The sequence below is a fragment of the Phalacrocorax carbo genome, chromosome 1 (assembly GCF_963921805.1).
Source record: "Phalacrocorax carbo chromosome 1, bPhaCar2.1, whole genome shotgun sequence".
NCBI lineage: Eukaryota > Metazoa > Chordata > Aves > Suliformes > Phalacrocoracidae > Phalacrocorax > Phalacrocorax carbo.
The window spans coordinates 145,310,297-145,327,827 of NC_087513.1; positions in this window are offsets into that span (position 1 = coordinate 145,310,297).

Here is a 17,531-nt window from a genome sequence, read left to right on the forward strand (position 1 = left end):
GATTGTCCAGCATACATCACTGCTCTGAGCGCCCAGACAGCCATGCACCTGTTTGCCATCCTCCCGTGTCGGCTGTGGAACCACGGCCCTACCCCCTGAGGGCCATTAAACGATCTTTTATGCTTTTCCTAAACTGGAAAGCTGATGACAGTGCTGGCTTCCCACTGTGGCCAAACCCAGCGGCACCTCGTATTGTTTCATTGATGGGAAGAGCTCATCCTTTAGCTAGTAAAATTTCCTCAGACCCTCTCAGATTATTCAACCAGAGACTGCTCTTGCTTCCATGATAACGACTTTCCCATCTACCCTGGAACAAGCCTTGACTTTTCATTTATTCATACCCAGTTCTGCTTAGGGCCGCAGTCTGTGCTTGCTCCCGGTACTTTCCCTGCAGGCTCTACCCACTGAATTAACGAGCACCGCTTTGTTACATCTTGGCCCAGCTTTCTCGTGTCATGCTCACATTTGGCTCCACTCCAGGCTTACACATCTCAAATCTTGTAGGTCGATCACCTGATCCACATAGAGCAGCTGGGGAGGATTTGGGGAGGTGTATCCATTACAGGTGCTACCTCAAACGGTTTTGCACAAATACCGGTTGCAGTATGTGGAGATGTTAAGCTTAAAATAAACTCCATCAGAACTGCATGTGGTTAAATCATCTGGGAGTCGCAATTCCTACCCTAATCATAAAACATGCATCAATACCTGAACTAACAATAAAAAAAAAATAACATTACCCTAAATTTTTTGCAGCAGCTAGTTCTTGATTCAAACTGCTCAGCGCTTCAGGCATTATTCAGTCCAGCATTAAATTCAGCAGTGGTCTCTCATAACTGAGTGCACATGGCAGTACAGGAAAATGATGCTGATACAACAGGCCATGCGCTGCGATGGAGTGGTAGCAAATACATGTCAAAGACACTGTGGAAGCCACGAGAGAGAAGGTTATGCAGATGTAGCAAAGCCAGGAAGGAAAAGCACTGCTAGATGCTATTTGGAATTGCCGAGGTAGGCAGAGAGAGGAGACGACCTTCAGAGGTTTCCAACCATGTTGGTTTTGCAGAGTGGTTCTGCACATATCCCTCTCCACCCACTAGCAGGCTTATTCTTACTGATCTTAAAGTTTATTAGAGCTACACCACAAGTGAATCCGGCTCATTGTCTGCAGCTGAGCACAGATAATGGGGTCAGACACCTGGCTGATGTCAAGTAATGCAGCTGTGCTGACTCAGAGAATCACAGAATCACAGAATGGCAGGGGTTGGAAGGGACCTCTGGAGATCATCTCGTCCAACCCCCCTGCTTGAGCAGGCACACCCAGAGCAGGGGCCACAGGAACGCGTCCTGGTGGGTTTTGAATATCTCCAGGGAAGGAGACTCCACATCCTCCCTGGGCAGCCTGTGCCACTGCGCTGGCACCCTCACAGGGAAGAAGTTTTTCCTCATATTTAAGCGGAACTTCCTCTGTTCCAGCTTGTGCCCATTGCCCCTTGTCCTGTCATTGGGCACCACTGAAAGGAGTCTGGACCCATCGCCCTGACAACCACCCTTCAGATATTTATAAGCCTTGATAAGAACCCTCCTCAGTCTTTTCTTCTCCAGGCTGAACAAACCCAAGTGTCTCAGCCTTTCCTCATAAGAGAGATGCTCCAGTCCCATGATCATCTTCATAGCTCTCCACCAGACTCTCTCCAGTTCCCTGTCCTTCTTGTGCTGGGGAGCCCAGAACTGGACACAGTACTCCAGATGTGGCCTCACCAGGGCAGAGTAGAGGGGGAGGATAACCTCTCTCGACCTGCTGGCCACAATCCTTTTAATGCAGGCCAGGACACTGTTGGCCTTCTTGGCCCCAAGGGCACAGTGCTGGCTCAGGGTCAGCCTGCTGTGCACCAGCACTCCCAGGTCCTTCTCGGCAGAGCCACTTTCCAGTAGTTCAGCCCCCAGCCTGTCCTGGTGCGTGGGGTTGTTCCTCCCCAGGTGCAGGACCTTGCACTTGCTCTTGTTGAATTTCATGAGGTTCCCCTCGGCCCAGCTCTCCAGCCTGTCCAGGTCTCATTGGATGGCAGCACAGCCTTCTGGCGTGTCAGCCACTCCTCCCGGTTTGGTATCATCAGCAAATTTGCTGAGGTTACACTCTGTCCCTTCATCCAGGTCATTGATGAATATATTAAACAGGACTGGACCCAGCAGAGACCCCTGGGGAACAGGGAGCTCACATGGATGTAGGCTGCTGTTTGCTCTGCAAACAGGAACGTGCTGGCTGTGCCTGGTCAGGAGCGCTCCCTAGCTAGTACCTGTGACCAGGGCAGGTCCCAGTACCCAGGGATCCTCCCTGTGTCAAAGACCAGGACTGGAGCCAGAACAAGGGGGACCCCGGTATCCTCCCATGCATGCAGGACGCAAGCAGCCCTCCACTGCTCGCTAGACTGAGACTGCATATTTGTTTGCAGCATCCAGAACAGATTTAGGCAGTTAGCGACCTGGAAGAGAAGCAGCAGGTAACGTGGTGGAGAAATCCTGCCTGGTCCCTCAGGAATCTCCTGTGCCATTGCATGACCGCCTCTGGTTTTGCTCCCATGCTTTCCAGTTGTAATCCTGGCCATACGGAAAGCCTCTGGGACAATGGCACTTCCTGCTGTCAAAGATGTTATGGGAAGTCCTCTGCTGCCACCAGGAGTGGCCCCTTGAAGCACCCGCACCTGGGAACACCGTGCCAGGAGTGACGGGCGCCTTCACTTCTGGCAATAGCCCCAGAGGTCACTGTGTGTGCCACTGTCTGAGGCTCCTTCGCACCGAAGAAGGAGGTGCTGCATGGTCACAGCCCATGTATCTTCAGTTAAAAACAACAACAGCAAAATACTTTCACCCTGACTTAAGAGGTTCATAATAGGGAAAGACTTACAAACATCTCTAGTTCTGTACACCCAGATCAAGATGGGTGTTTTCCAGCTGTCCTGGAACGTGAAACCCTATAGTGCATCACACATTCAAAGGGGTCTCTGGTGCTTTATGTCTTCAAAATTTCCTGGGGCTTCCTGGAAAACCAGGTTTTCTTTGGCCACCCCCAAATCCCAAGAGACAGAATTAGAAACCACTGTTGAAAATGGTAACTGTGCCACAAGAATTGTGCTTGATTTACATGGAAAAAGAGCAGTTAAAAGAAAGGACTAACTTTTAAGGAAGGTTTTTCTATATGAGGAATTATCTCTGTTTTGGGTAGCAGCTTCCACGTGGTTTTAAGTATGTCTGTTTGCTGTGTGCAATAATGCCTCCCTTGATACATGCAGTGCAGCACTACAGAAATCCTTCCAAAAAGAAGTTTAGCACATCCTAGCCAGGCTGGGCAAAGACAGCCAGGTCCTGCAGCCAGCTCTGCTGCTGGAAGAACTTCAGCTAGATCAGCCCTGTTTCATCAGCTTGTCTTGCATAATGCCTGCCTGCGATGTAGCCTCCCAAGAGGTGTGACTAAACAAGAACCTTTTTAAAAGCGGATTGAAGACTTCAACATTTGACATGGTCATTGGTGTTGCTGCATCACATACAGCACATGCATGGAAATAGTCTCTCAGTGAAGACGAAACCCTTGAAAGAGCCTTTTGAGAGACTGGAAAAGGTGTCAATGAAGAGCTGGCACCAAACAAATGAAAACTGGTCAGGCCAGGTGGAGTTCCTGGTTCCCTCTGCAGGGAGATGTCCCGGGACTTTAACTTCTGTTTATTATCTGGGCAGTTGCCCCAAGCCAGGGCAGGCTGTGGGTTTCCAGATGCAGTATTGACTCAGAACTGGAACAAGGGGCCTCTCGCTACGGCCCTGCAGCCCCTTAGGGTGCTAAAACCTGACACTGCACTTCTGTAGCTAAGGTTAGTAGTTCCTGGCCTGAAACTCCTAGCGGTATATTGCTTGCACTTGTTCATCATGTTTTCCAAAAGCTGTAGGTCTTAAAGTCTCCAATTTATTCCCAGATGACCCGTTTTACGTGCATGAAGGCACCAAGCCGTCCCTCTGGCCAGGCTTGCATGGATACAGTTCCCGCCTTTCCACCCTTCGCCACTTTCCTCCCCAAAACATGGAGGCCACAAAGAGCCTTTTCAGAAACCCAAACCACAACAGAGACATTGCTCACCATTTACATGCCTGGAAACAAAAGCTGAGTGTGGCCTCCAGGGCCCTTTTGTTAATGTAAACAGCAGAGACGCCTCTGGTTTAAGGAGCATCTTGGAGGATACGGCCTTCGCAGTGTGCACCACTGCCTGCTGAAGGGGGTTCAGTGAGAGCTGACACTGCTCTTGTCCTAGTCTTTAAATGCAAAGGCTCCAAAACTTGGGAGCGTAAAGGGGGATATTGAGCTTTTCACCATAAAAACCTGAAAATGCAAAGCTCTTTTTTTTAAATCAAATTGCTGAATAAAATGGGTGATTATATTTACTAAAAACCTGTATTTCCAACAAACTCTTTCAATCATCCGTGTGTACTGTTAGAGCTGCACGAACCAATTTTACCCCGAGTGGGCTGGGCGTTTGCAGTCTGTGAGACCCCTGTCATTTTGCAGACACAATTAACTTCACAGCTGGTTTGTTTTGCGAAACCCCCAAGAACTCAATAAAACCATTATAGCTGAAAGAAATTCAATCTTCAGCTCCACATAAGATGATGGAAATAGAAAGTTTGGTTTGGCATCATCTGGAAACCAAGGGCAAGTGACGACACCACAGGAGGCATTGCAGGCAAAGGCTCCTCTCCTCTATGGAAATGCCTGTGGAAATGATCCTGATCAACAAAGGTAGTGAGAGCTGTAGTTCATCAGAAGTTGTCTGAATTTTGAAGCTTAAAAGTTAATTAAGTCGTTTATATCTGATCAAACTGGTGATGTGTGCAGCTGTCAAATCCAGGCAGCAGTATTTTCTGCCCATTGAGTGTTGCTTTAAGCAGCAGCCCAAGGCCCATGGCGCAAGGAAGCTGACCTCTTGGATTATTCGGTGCTCAAGAGAGGAGGAGAGGCGCCAGCTTTTCTAAAGCAATACCCCATGTGGTTTTATTGCATTGATTTGGCTGCTGTTGTACCCACCAGCAACCACCTTGCCAGGTGGCTCCTACTCACCCGAAGTCAAGCAGCGTTTCCTACCATGAAGTTTTGGGGACACGTCAAATACTGAGAGGTTTCAGTGAACAACTCTGCCCCATGGAAGAGGTGCAACGGGGAGGTCCCAGCCCTCTCCCAGCCTCTGGCATATCTGTGCCTTCCCCATTGCATGGGGCACCCCAGCCCCTGCACATGCCCCTCCAGGGGTGGCAGTGCAAGTTGAGGAAACTCATTTCCACACATATGTTCTTACAGGCACTGGTGGACCATCCTCTGCCCCCGAGCACCCTGGTCCCCACTCAGTCTGATGTAACCATTCACTGGGATCTTGCTCCAGCCAATTTTACTTCTCTGCATAGCACTACCACAGTTTCCTCTCCCGTACTGCAGCCAGGGTTTGTTCTTTGTCCCAGACGTCCATTATAAAAATAATATATAAAATATCACATTTTTGTAAGCGGGAGGGTGGCTGACAAGGCACAGCTCTGAGACACCAGTCCTTCTAAGGCTGTGTGTGCCAGGAGGTGCTTTACCACATAAATAATTTTACAGGCATAAGTGCACCACCAGTATTTTCCATCCCCTGGCACCATGAGGTGGAGAGAAATGCTGCTTTAAAAGAAAATTAAAATTCAGCCTGTCCTCTTCCTTCTTCCACCACTGCTCTGAGTGCGAGGTTTCTCCTGCCCAGCAGCTCTGTGCTGGGGACAGCTATTCATCTTATCGTCCTCTGCCACACAGCAAGGACAGGTTTGCAGTCGGCACCTCCAGCACAGCCCAGAGGTCACTGCCTCCAGCCGGGCAAGCCCAGGGGCAGCTCTGCGCTGATCTCGGGAGCCATCGGAGCCCACCGACTGGTTTTTGAAAAGGAGGAAATTTATTTCTCAAAGCAAGCAGAAGGAAGCATGCAGACTTCAGCTGTAAATCATAGGCTCTTGAGCACTTCTTAGAGGTAATTCAGTGTTGTTTGAAGAGACAAGCAATTTACATTTTCTGTTATTTGTTGGGAACAGGGAAAAAAAAAAACAAGGAGAGATACAAGTGGCTGTATTACCACAGTGTGGACTTTTTTTTTTAAATAAACTATTTGAAGTCCAGCAAAGCCCTCATATCCCCCTGTTGCCCCAGCTTAAAGAAGCACGTTGCATTTTAACTCTGCAAGTCTTTACCTGTCTATTGCCCCAAAACCGACTCCAGAGAAACAGCTGAAGGGGTGCAGGAAATGGGACAAAAAACCAAGAAAATAAGGAGGTAAAAAAAGAAGATTACATTAAATGCCTTTCACCAGCCTCCATCCCACCAGCAGCTTTGGGATACTGGATGTCAGCACTGGAGCTGCTTTCTTCTTTGTAACCGCTTGGTTGTGCACTGACACCTGTACGTCTTTGTATACAGGCTTCAGTGGCTGCAGGGTGCCTGGGGCCATGGAGCAATCGCTATGGCATGAGCAGGGCTGGGAACGCAGCTGGTGCTTGAAATTTTTTCCACTCACCAGCACTGACGTTCATTTTCAGCTACTTGTTATCAAGGCCGACTAAAAACAGAAAGTGCTTCTGCACAGTGGAGAAAAAAGTTAATTAAAAGCAAAAACTGTATCATTTAATAGAATAGAATAGAATAGAATAGAATAGAATAGAATAGAATAGAATAGAATAGAATAGAATAGAATATTCCAGTTGGAAGGGACCTACAACAATCACCTAGTCCTACTGCCTGACCACTTCAGGGCTGACCAAGCTAAAGCATGTTATTAAGGGCATTTTCCAAATGCCTCTTAAACACTGACAGGCTTGGGGGCATCAACCACTTCTCTGGGAAGCCCGTTGCAGTGTTTGACCACCCTCTTTGTAAAGAAATGATGCTTAAAGCCAGGTATAAACCTGCCCTGATGTGGCTTTGAACCATTTCCACATGTCCTGTCGCTGGATCCCAGGGACAAGAGCTCAGCACCTCCCTCTCCACGTCCCCTCCTCAGGAAGCTGTAGAGAGCCATGAGGTCACCCCTCAGCATCCTTTTCTCCAAACTAGACAAACCCAAAGTCCTCAGCTGCTCCTCACAGGACATGCCTTCCAGCCCTGTCACCAGCTTTGCTGCCCTCCTCTGGATGCATTCAAGTACCTTTAACATCCCCTTAAATTGTGGAGCCCAGACCTGCACACAATACCCAAGCTGAGGCTGCACCAATGATGAGTACAGCAGGATAATCCCTCCTCTGGACCGGCTGGCTGTGCTGCGTTTGATGCACCCCAGGATGTGGTTTACCCTACAGGCTGCCAGGGCACACTGTCTGAAAACAGCAGAGATTTTAAACCTGTAACAAGGTTCCTTGAGATGAAAGCTCAGCTTCAACGGTCTCCAAGCAGGAGACCCACATTTTGCTCCTTGCAAAACTCAAAAAGAAAGTGTGAATAAAAATCTGGAATATTTTAAATTATATTTTCTTCAGATTTATGTGAGGCTTATCCTTAAGAAACCCATTTGAGGCAGGTTTATGAAGACATTTTAAAAGGTCAGGATATTTTTAAACCACCGTTATTTTGGAAAAATGTCCCTACCATATTAAAAATTGTTCTTCATGCCTCCCAAAAAAGCACGCACACCACTAGCTAGCCCTATACCTAATCACTACTTTTTCCCCAAAGTTTTCAAGGGAGTGGGTTTCTGGGAAAGCTGTCCCCAACCTGAAGGCACCAAGGGTCCCCGGGGTCTCTGCAGGGCGCGTGAGTGACCAGGGGCCGGGTGGTGCCTGGACAAGGCAGTACGCGACTGTGTCAGACTGTGACAAACCTCCAACACAACCATTGAAGAAGGCAAACTTGTCCGCTCCCTCCCTCCTGCGATTAACAGTTTCCCATGCAGGGCTGGTCGTTTCCAGAGCTTTTCGCAGGCAGTGGAGGGTAAGCAGCCGTGCTTTAGAGCCAATAAAGGAACAACTTATAAGCCAGCAGAGAAGGAATAATAGTGGGAGAAATTAGTTTTGTTTCTAGAGTTAAAAAATAGAAAGGTGCATGCGTGTGTGTTGGTGTGTGCATGCCTACTGTGAGATTTTAATAAAATTGATCAGAATTTAAGCTATTCTGTACTTCAGCGGTGTTCGGCCTGGCAGCTCCAGGACAAGAGCAGATGGGTGAAACCGCAGGCCCAAGGACCAAGCAGTCACCGTAACAGGTCACAGCGACAAAACCACAGACTGGGGCCAGGTTAGTAAAAAAATGAACCACCCAGTCTAACACAGAGCTGCAAGCCTGGCAGGAAAAGCAGCCTGGCTGATGAGGTGGTTTTGCATGAACCGAGTGAGGAAACGCACCTGCATGATAAGCTTACCCATGCCACGGCGTGGGGTGCAGCCCGAGGAGGGGGTGTCCGTCAGCGCAGGGCTGCCATGGGGTCCCACCAGGCCCATCCCCGAAGGCCCGCCGGGCGGCAGATGTTGCTGCATGGGTGGTGGGAGTGGCAGCTTAGTTTTAGTAATTCATTTTCTTTCTTTTCCTCTCCTTGATAACACGTGACTCCATAAATGCTGGCATTCAGGTCCCTCTCTCCAGTCCCTTGCTGCCACGGGCTCGCTGGGCTGCTGGCAGGGACAGGAGATCACCCGTGCAGAGGCAGCTGCCGGCTTCCCCGAGCAAATTCCTGTTGCGCAGATAAAAGCCCAGAGTACATGCAGAGGAACCAAGCGTGCCTGTATTTGAGAGCCTGCTCAATCCACAGCCATCAGGTTTATTCCCTCATAGGAAAACCCAAGGGATTTGCAGGCAGGCCTCCGAGATGAATGCGATAATGTCCGAGGCGTATTTCTCATCTGACTCAGAAGGGCAGAGCAAGCCGACATCTCATTTTGGCACAAAGCATGGCTGTATCTTGTATTCGCAGGCCGGAGCAAATTGCCTCAAGGGCCGTGTAAGAATTACAGACTGAACTGATCATCTGTCAGACTACCAGGATGGAGGCTCCCTGCTTGCTTCTGCTGCTGGCCTGGGAGGAAAATTGGCTGACATCTCCCATTCAAACCATAAAATGAAACCCAGAGGGCACAGAGCAGCTCTCCCAGCTCTCGTGCTACCTCCCACCCCACCACGAAAAATCCCCAACCACCTCTGCAGCCAGAAGTTCCTCCCCAGGAAGCACTGCTGCCGGCCCTTCTTGTTTCTTCCGCACGTGCTTGCTCCAAGGAGGTGACAAGCTTGATGGCAAAGCAGATCCTCACCCGTCACCTTGAGATTTGGCACAAAAAAAAAAAAAAAAAAAGTCTGGACCAGACACGTAGACTGAGGCTACCCTGAAATTGAAGTTTTTACACTCAGCACCCACCCTTTGTATCTGTGGAGACACTCCCCCCCACCCCTGTTTTCACCCTGTTTCCACAACCATCCATCTCTGTCCACCAACCTGAGAAGGGACGTTTCTCAACATGACACAGCTAAGGCTAAAGCCAGCTGGGAAAAGCTCAACCCTTCATTTTCCTGTTACTCCTCAGGTTGCCTTCACTTGGGGGCATTCCACAATTTTCTTCCACAAATCATAACAAGTCATCTGACATTTGTTATTAAACTACCAGCATTTTAATTTGCTTCTCCTTGAGTGCGTTGGTTAATTCAGGAACACAGCCTGTCTGTCTAGGAAGAAGCCAGGCTTCTTTTTTATTTATTCATCTACTCAATAAAAGACCATCAAATTTTTAAAGCATTTGTTTTCCTAAAAAATATCAAAAAGCAATTAAGGCAAAATTGAGTACTTTTTCTTTCCCATAATTTGGTTGCTGTCAGCTGTATTGATTTAGGAAGGTGCTAGCTGATTTCCGTGCATTTTTTTTATTATTATTATTTTCTAGCTGAGGTATTTGTAATGTTACCAGCCATAAAAGACCTGGGATATAGATCAAGTGCTTGACTGCAAGGCAGCCTACCCTGAATATTGCTTTTAAGCCTGGTTACTCCTTTCTTCTTCCCTTTTTTATTTGTTTTTTGGGTCTGTTCTCAGACTCAGCTATTGAAGGAGAACCTCTGCCTGGCAAGTAGGTCCTTCCTCATGCTCTCAAAAAATTAGGGCCCTGTTTTATTCTCTCTGCTGACAGTAGGAAGCTGTAGTCCAAGCCTTGCTCCACAGGGAAATTCCCATTCCAGATCCAGAGCGGGCAGTACTCTGGATCTCTGGGGAAGCTTTTGCTAAAATTTAGGATCTTTTTTGCGTTCCCTCACCAGCGTTGTGATTACTTTTACACATCTCACATCCTCCTGGGCACCTTCACTATTTGGTGATGCCCTGGCAGCATGATGAAGGCCAGCATTGCCTGACGCCAAGTAGATTACAGAGTTAATTTTGACAAGAAGGGTTTTCAGATTACTGTCACTTGTGGCAGGTGGATCACCCGAATGACAACTGAAAAGGACTTAGGAGGCTCAAGCTGAAGCACTGCAACACCTGATGTCTGTGTTTGTCCTATTTCTTTCAGCCACTGCCAGAGGAGGGTCCTTTGTGCCAAGAAAAATCCTTTAATTAGCCCACACACTTACTGGAAGCTCGGAAAATGCTGCCTTGGGTATTTTGATCACAACTACGTCATGCAGCCAGGGAAATCTGTAGGGAACACTGGGCTTTGCTGCCTTTTTTTTTTTTTTTACAGTACACTGGTGACACAATACAGCCAGGAATTCCCCTTGCCGGGAGGGTGGGATACTGGGAAGTGCTCCCATCCTGTGGGAGTCAGACGTGGCTCCAAGGCTGTGGGAGAGAGGCGAAGACCCTTGTCTTTACCTCCTGCAAAGCCACTGCAGGCCATAAGAGCAGCGAGATGGCACAGCCTTGGAGAAGCCTCACCAAAAAAAAAAGTCCTTTCTGGGGAAGGGCAGGGTCTGTGCAACACCCTGGGCAGCTGAGAGGTGAGGGGTGCTGGGACTGCCACGTCCACACTGAGAAGTCTCTATCCTCCAATTCTCCTGAACCTGAAGTGCCTCAAAAAAACATCTACACCAGCCGAGTATCACATTGTATTGCTTTTGTTCCATGTTAGTAGCAGCCTAAGATGCAGCAGAGTTTTGGGGAGTCTGGAAGGGCAGGGGATGCACCAGGTTGTCCTGGTGCAAAAGCACAGCCCATGTTAGGAAAGCTGGGAGGGTGTCTGCTCTGCACCCAAGGGAATGTCCTGCAGAGACCAGCAATGTCCGAGGGCCAGTACCCGTGCCTGCTTGCACAAGGATGAACTTGACACAAAGGCCTGGGGGTCAGCAGAAGTTTGGGATCTCATTTTTCTGTGCTTTTTAAGGATGGAGAACTACCTCATTTGGATGAAGATAAGGCCGGTGGTGGGGAACCTGCTGGCCCCCTGGGCTTCACCCAGGTTAGTCCCGCCCTGGAGGCTTGGGTCGTGCCTTGGCAGAGAGCTGGCTGCTGAGGAGACTGACGACAGCATGGGAAATTTTTCCTGTATAATACTTGTCTAGAAACTGCATACAGCCTTTTCCTGTTCCCGCTTCACTTTCCTTCAGCCCCACACCTTCCCAGTCTTGCCCTGAGAAAATACCTCCACTGACAGGGCTTTAATGTATTTTCTTTCCTGAATCATAGGATCATGGAATCACAGTATGGTTTGCCTTGAAGGGACCTCTAAAGGTCACCTAGCCCAACCCCCCTGCAGTGAGCAGGGACAGCTTCAACTAGATCAGGTTGCTCAGAGCCCCGTCCAGCCTGACCTTGAATGTTTCCAGGGATGGGGCATCTACCGCCTCTCTGGGCAAACCTGTGCCAGTGTTTCACCACCCTCACTGTGAAAAATTTCTTCCTTCTTTTCATTTAAAGCCATTACCCATTGTCTTATTGCTACAGGCCCTACTAAAAAGTTTGTCCCCATCTTTCTTATAAGCCCCCTTTCACAAGTGAAAGGCCGCAATAAAGTCTCCCCGGAGCCTTCTATTCTCCAGGCTGAACAACCCCAGCTCTCTCAGCCTTTATTTAACATATTTTCTTTTTGTGTCTAGACTTAATTCATCTTCATCTAGGTATAAAGAATACTGGAGGGACTAAGTGCATCTAGAGACAGTGATCAGATACATCCCTGGTATCAATATAGACTGTGAGAAATTTTACGCTCCGCCTTTGGAAAAAGTCCTGTGGAAAGCACAGGGAGGAGAAAGAGGAAAATTAACCCTGTCTGTTGCTTACAGTGTTTCTGAAGCTTTCCAAGAGATCTGGCTTCCCTGAAGCTGGCGCCCATCACCCTCCAGCGAGAACGGGGACCTCGCTGCCCCAGGCAGGGCCGCCTCAGCACCTGGAATCGCTCAGGGTCCCATCGGAGCTGTTCTGGGAGTTGCTGTCTTTTTGCTGGCGTAAGGTGGGAAAATGGAGCTGCCCTTCTTGACAGCAAGGGTTTTTTAAACCCCAAAACATCTCCCCGGCAATGTCTCAGCGGCCATGTCTGAACGCAGGGACCAAGAGCACTCCCCAGAACGCTGTGCGAATGTGACCGTCTCTCTTCAGCCCGTGGGAGAAGTAGAGGATGAGGCCAGAGGCCATACACTGGGCAGAAAGCTTGCAGCTGAACCAAGAAAGGAAGCTGTGCTTTCTGCAGGCCAGGACCTCACCCCCCAAAATGACCCTCTCTTTCTGGCAGAAATTGCCCTGGATTTCTTTTCACTAAGCAGTACAGAAAGGGCTTATTGAGCCATTTATTCTGCAGGTAGGTTAGGAATAAAAACAATCCTGCCCTGAAGAGTTTGGGCTAATAAAATCAGATTTTTTCCAAGTTTCAGAACTTTCTGGTTGAGGTTTTGGACTGAGCCCCTCACCTAGGTGTGAGGAGACCCAGCTCTAATCATATTGCTGCTATCAGTGGTAGCAGATAGCCATTTCCCTGTAAGGTTGTTCCCATACCCTGAAATGGTTGGAGTGCTTGTGAAACGCCAAAAAGCTCGACTGCTTTGTTATTTGAGTTAAGTGGCAGCACAAATTCCCCTTCCCAGCGTGGAGCCAGGCAGAGCTCAGCTTCTCACCTTCACATTTCATCCCTGTGCATTCCAAGTGCAACCCCCCTTTGCCATCTCTACCACAATGGCAATAACTTGTCCCTTGCTTTTGCATATCATCCATCCTCAAAAAGCTGCTAAGGAGAGGACTCCTTAGAAGTTGAAAACTCTGTCCTGGAAAACCTCTGCATTTCCTTTTTTCTTTTCTTTTTTTTTTTTTTTTTAATTTTTGCATTAAATGGTACACAAACAAGAAACCAGATTAAATGACATGCCTTTCAGGGCATACATTTCATAATACTATAGAAAGCATAAGCTTTTAAAGCAATTCTCTCCACTAAAATGAAAACAAACTGCTCTGAGTAGCATTTGTTAGGCTCAGCAGGGGCAGGGGGAATGCCGATTTCCATGCTACTCCTCTACAGCCTGTTAGCAGGTGTTGCAAAACATACGCACTTCTCTTAAGAAAGCAGTTCAGAAGTCATTATCCATCCTTCAGATTATTTGACAACGTGTGCGCTTGCATCACTGTGACAAGGAAATTCTGCAACCAATTGCACGCGGGTGTATAAATCAGGGTCCCTCAGGGAATCGTCCCATTTCCCAGCACCTGGCCCTTGGCCAAAGGTACAGATGGGAAGGTTGGTCCAGAAGCTGCACTTTTGTGGTACATACAGTTATTTATCAGTAGGGCTTGTTTTCATCCCTACGGGGGCAATAATATAAAAAGCCACATCAAGGTTGAGATGAGATAAGAAACTGCAGAGGGTCTGGAGTGTTAGGGTTGCAGATGGGACATTAACAGTTGGAAATGGCATTGGGGTTTTTTTCATTATCCACATGTTCCTACTAGATTTCTGCAAAACATGCACATCTGCCAGAAGAACCCTTCCCCGCCAAAAAATAAAAAAACCCTTAAGTTTACAGTGTCAAAGCACTGTTAAACAATTCCTTCCATTTTTTTCTTTCTGAAAAATTGATATTGTGGTACACAAATCCAAGTGCAAGTGTCCCAAGAAGAGGAAAAAATCATAATAAAAGTTATTTTCAAAACCTATCTGGTTTTAGGGCTCAATAACATCTTGATTTTATAATCCTATGTCTTGAGGCTTAGCAGGCCTGGCTTCCATTGCCTTATATCCCTGGGCCAGCAAAGACCAAAGAAAAGCTGAAGGACTTTCAGAGGTAGTCCAGTACGCTCAGCATCCGCATTTCTCTAACCTCTCTCTGAGTTAGACAGCAAACAAAGCCCAGTGTGAAATTCTAGGCAGAATAATTTTCATTACAGCCCTCTTCCAACAGAGATCCCGTGTGATTTCAAAGAGCAATATTGATCTAGATATATTTTGATAACAAAAGTATGCCTTATGTTTGCCCAAATAAAGCACTTTTGAAACCCGGCTGCTTTAAATTGTGTTTTGACTGTGTGGAGAGACCCACGTTTTCCGCATTTAACTACTGTGCTTTCACCCAGGAGGCATTTTGTTCCATAGCAATCCTTTAACACTGTTAGTAACATTTAACTCAGCATGGAGCGTAATCATAACAGCCATCTATTTATTTGATGGAGCTGGTAAACTGGAAGAAACATGTACACAAAAGAAAGAAGAATAAAGGGGCTGAGCCCTGAGAAGTACAGGGGCTACCAGCTGCAGTCTGAAATCACAGACTTTTGCTGGTAAAAGGTAAAAAGCAGGATTCTGGATTTCAGTCATGAACTCTTTCAGGGACAAAAATATGACTAAGAGATTTTCCTTTTTTTTTTTGAGCTTCGAGGTTACCAGTCCTGCGAAGCTGGAGAGATGATTGCCTTTAGCAGCGAGCAACAGAAAGCTTTTGTGTAAAAGCCCAGCAGGAATTCCTTTTGGTACCTATTTGGTTTGTACATGTAATTCAGAGGCTTTTTATATAGTTTAGTTAGAGACACTTGCTCTTGCAGATTAAAAATAATTAAAACTGGACCTGAATATCATGTGATACTCTGGGGACCCGCCAGACCTCCCCAGCCTGCCCTGTTTGCAGACCAAGCTCTGTTAGATAGATTTTAATTCACTGCAGCTTTCATTGTGCCATGATCTGTAAGGCGGACAAGAGGAGACATGAAAAAGCAGCCCACTGCTGAGGGGTGAACGTGGGTGTTCAGGACATAGGTTCTCAGCCCTGAGAGTTTCCTGAAGGGCTGCAGATGTCCAGCCTCCAGTACTCTGCTGGCTGGACCTCCCAGCTGGGCAGCCACAAGCAGACCTAAGGCACTCGCTCAATAGGACCAGGGTTTCTTATTACAAGTGTACCCATCGCAGTCCCGTACAGAGTTCTGCATCCTTTGTAGCAAGGTCTACACAATGAGCATTACTCTCCCACATTGAGATCAGAGGTTTTCCCAGAGAGGGTTTCCTCATTAGAAAAATGAGATGGTCACAGGCTTCGCTCTGAGCTGGAGGATGTTCCTTGCACTGGCTATGAGATGCTTTCAGCCTCTGCCCCAGAGGGCAATCAAGAGTCCTTGAAGGGCTCTCAAGGAAAATGCTGCACCCCCAGGAGACCACCACAGCAGCAGTGTGGCTCCTGCCTGCTCTTGGATGTGCAAATTGCTCCGTGCAACTATTTCTAGCAGAGGTGTCTCTGGCTGTCGCCAGGCAGTGTAGATAGTGGAAAGACGTAGACATTTCTCCCTTCATTATAGAGGAAGACTCTACCAGTCTTGTAGAAGGATAAAGTGAGGCTTTGAGGAAAACTCTGTATTTTCTAAAGATTTTTCCCTTCGTTTGAGAAGTTGGTAACACAAGGCCCAATAGCCCAGAGCAATTTTGCTGCACTCAGGAGCTGCAGATGTCAGCACGTCTATACTGGAGTACCTGAACTCTTGTGTATATCACACACCTGTGACAGGCTTGGAAGAAAGACAGCCAGAAATGCTCAGGGGGCAGGGAAGGGGGGGGCAGGGTTGAGGTAGCCGCATATGCCCCAGTGTGGTGGCTGCCATACTTTACCCTGGTCCCACTTAGTTGTAGTTAATACCAGTAAGAACACAGGTCTTTGGCCAGAAGAGACAATGTGGACTTTGACCCCACAGCTTACCCTCTTGGGAAGTTCTTCTTTGCTTTGTAAAACACAACAGCAAGAGTACTACTCCCGTGGCAAATGTGCTGCAGCGCCGCGCTCGCTGTCACCGCACAAGTGACACGAGCAGTTCCTCCCTCTTCCAGGGCATGCCCTTGGCTGCAACGCCCTCAGGGTGAGGACCTTCACCTGCTCCCTTGGGCATTTTGGTGGCTTCTGTGTATTCATGCTACAGAACTCTTCTGAGAGCAAAGGATGGATTTTTAGGTTAACTAGTTTTCCTTATTGTATTGTTTCCACCTTACTTTTTCCTCTTTTTTTTTTTTTTCTGTTAACATGAGGAAAGGAACAACTGATGAAAGCAGAACTGAAGTGCCCCCTCCTTCTCCACAGGGCTAATTTCAAAATGTAATCATCTTAGCAACTGGTGTCCCAGGAGTATGTGCACGGGAGTGTCTAATTAATGTCAGAATGCGATGGCTGCAGCCATCCTTGCCGTGGCTACAGGTAGCAGGTGGTGGAGTTCATGCAGCCATGAGTGGTGGCAGCAGCTCTTACCTCGCTTGGCCCCAGCCCAGGCAGTGCAAGCACATGGTGGCCATGCAGACAGCCTTGCATGGGGTCTGACAGCTCTGCAATTAGGGGCCTTCACAGTTTTCCCCTGCCGCCTGGCATGTGAAAGCTTTGCTAGTGCAACTAACGGTTGCACAGGAGATGTGATGTACTCTTCCGTGGCCAACACAGTTAAGCTGGAGCAGCAGTATAGCGGTGTTGCTGCTCTACATCCCTCCATCCAACAGCAGCTTAGGGATTTTTTTACCCCAAACAGAAATAAACTCCAGCATGAGGACTATTTCCTACCAGCATCACTACATCACCATGGGAGGAGCTCTCCTGCTCTACCCATGCAGGGTTCACTAGAAAATTACATAGCTATCAATATGGCCTCTGTGGTCATTTACACACAAGGGACATTTGTAGGCAGAGGCAGCCCAAGTGCAGGTGCAAGGGACCTCAGGAGAGCAGGTGAGTGGCAGCTTCCTTAGGGGATGATCACTCCCACAGCTTGGTTACACGGCCTGTGGCTACAGACTCAAGCAAGGACTTGAGCTGCAGCAACAACCTCCAGGGACATGTTTTTTAAGATTCCTTAAACTCGTTCTTGTTTTCTGCCTGCTGCATCCTTTGCCAAGAGGTGATACCCTGCCACTGTCGTTGATGTTGCTGCTGTCACCAGACCCAGGCTGTCCATCCATCCATACCATCATGTGAGCCCCTGCTTGCTGGTTCTAATATAGATTTTCAAAGTACTGAAGAGGGTTATTACTATATAATGCACTCAGCCTAATCATAGGAGCATGGTAGAAGAGTGGTTGACAGACCTTCCCCGGGGGAAAGTCACCTACTTGGGCCCAGCCTTACAAGCAAA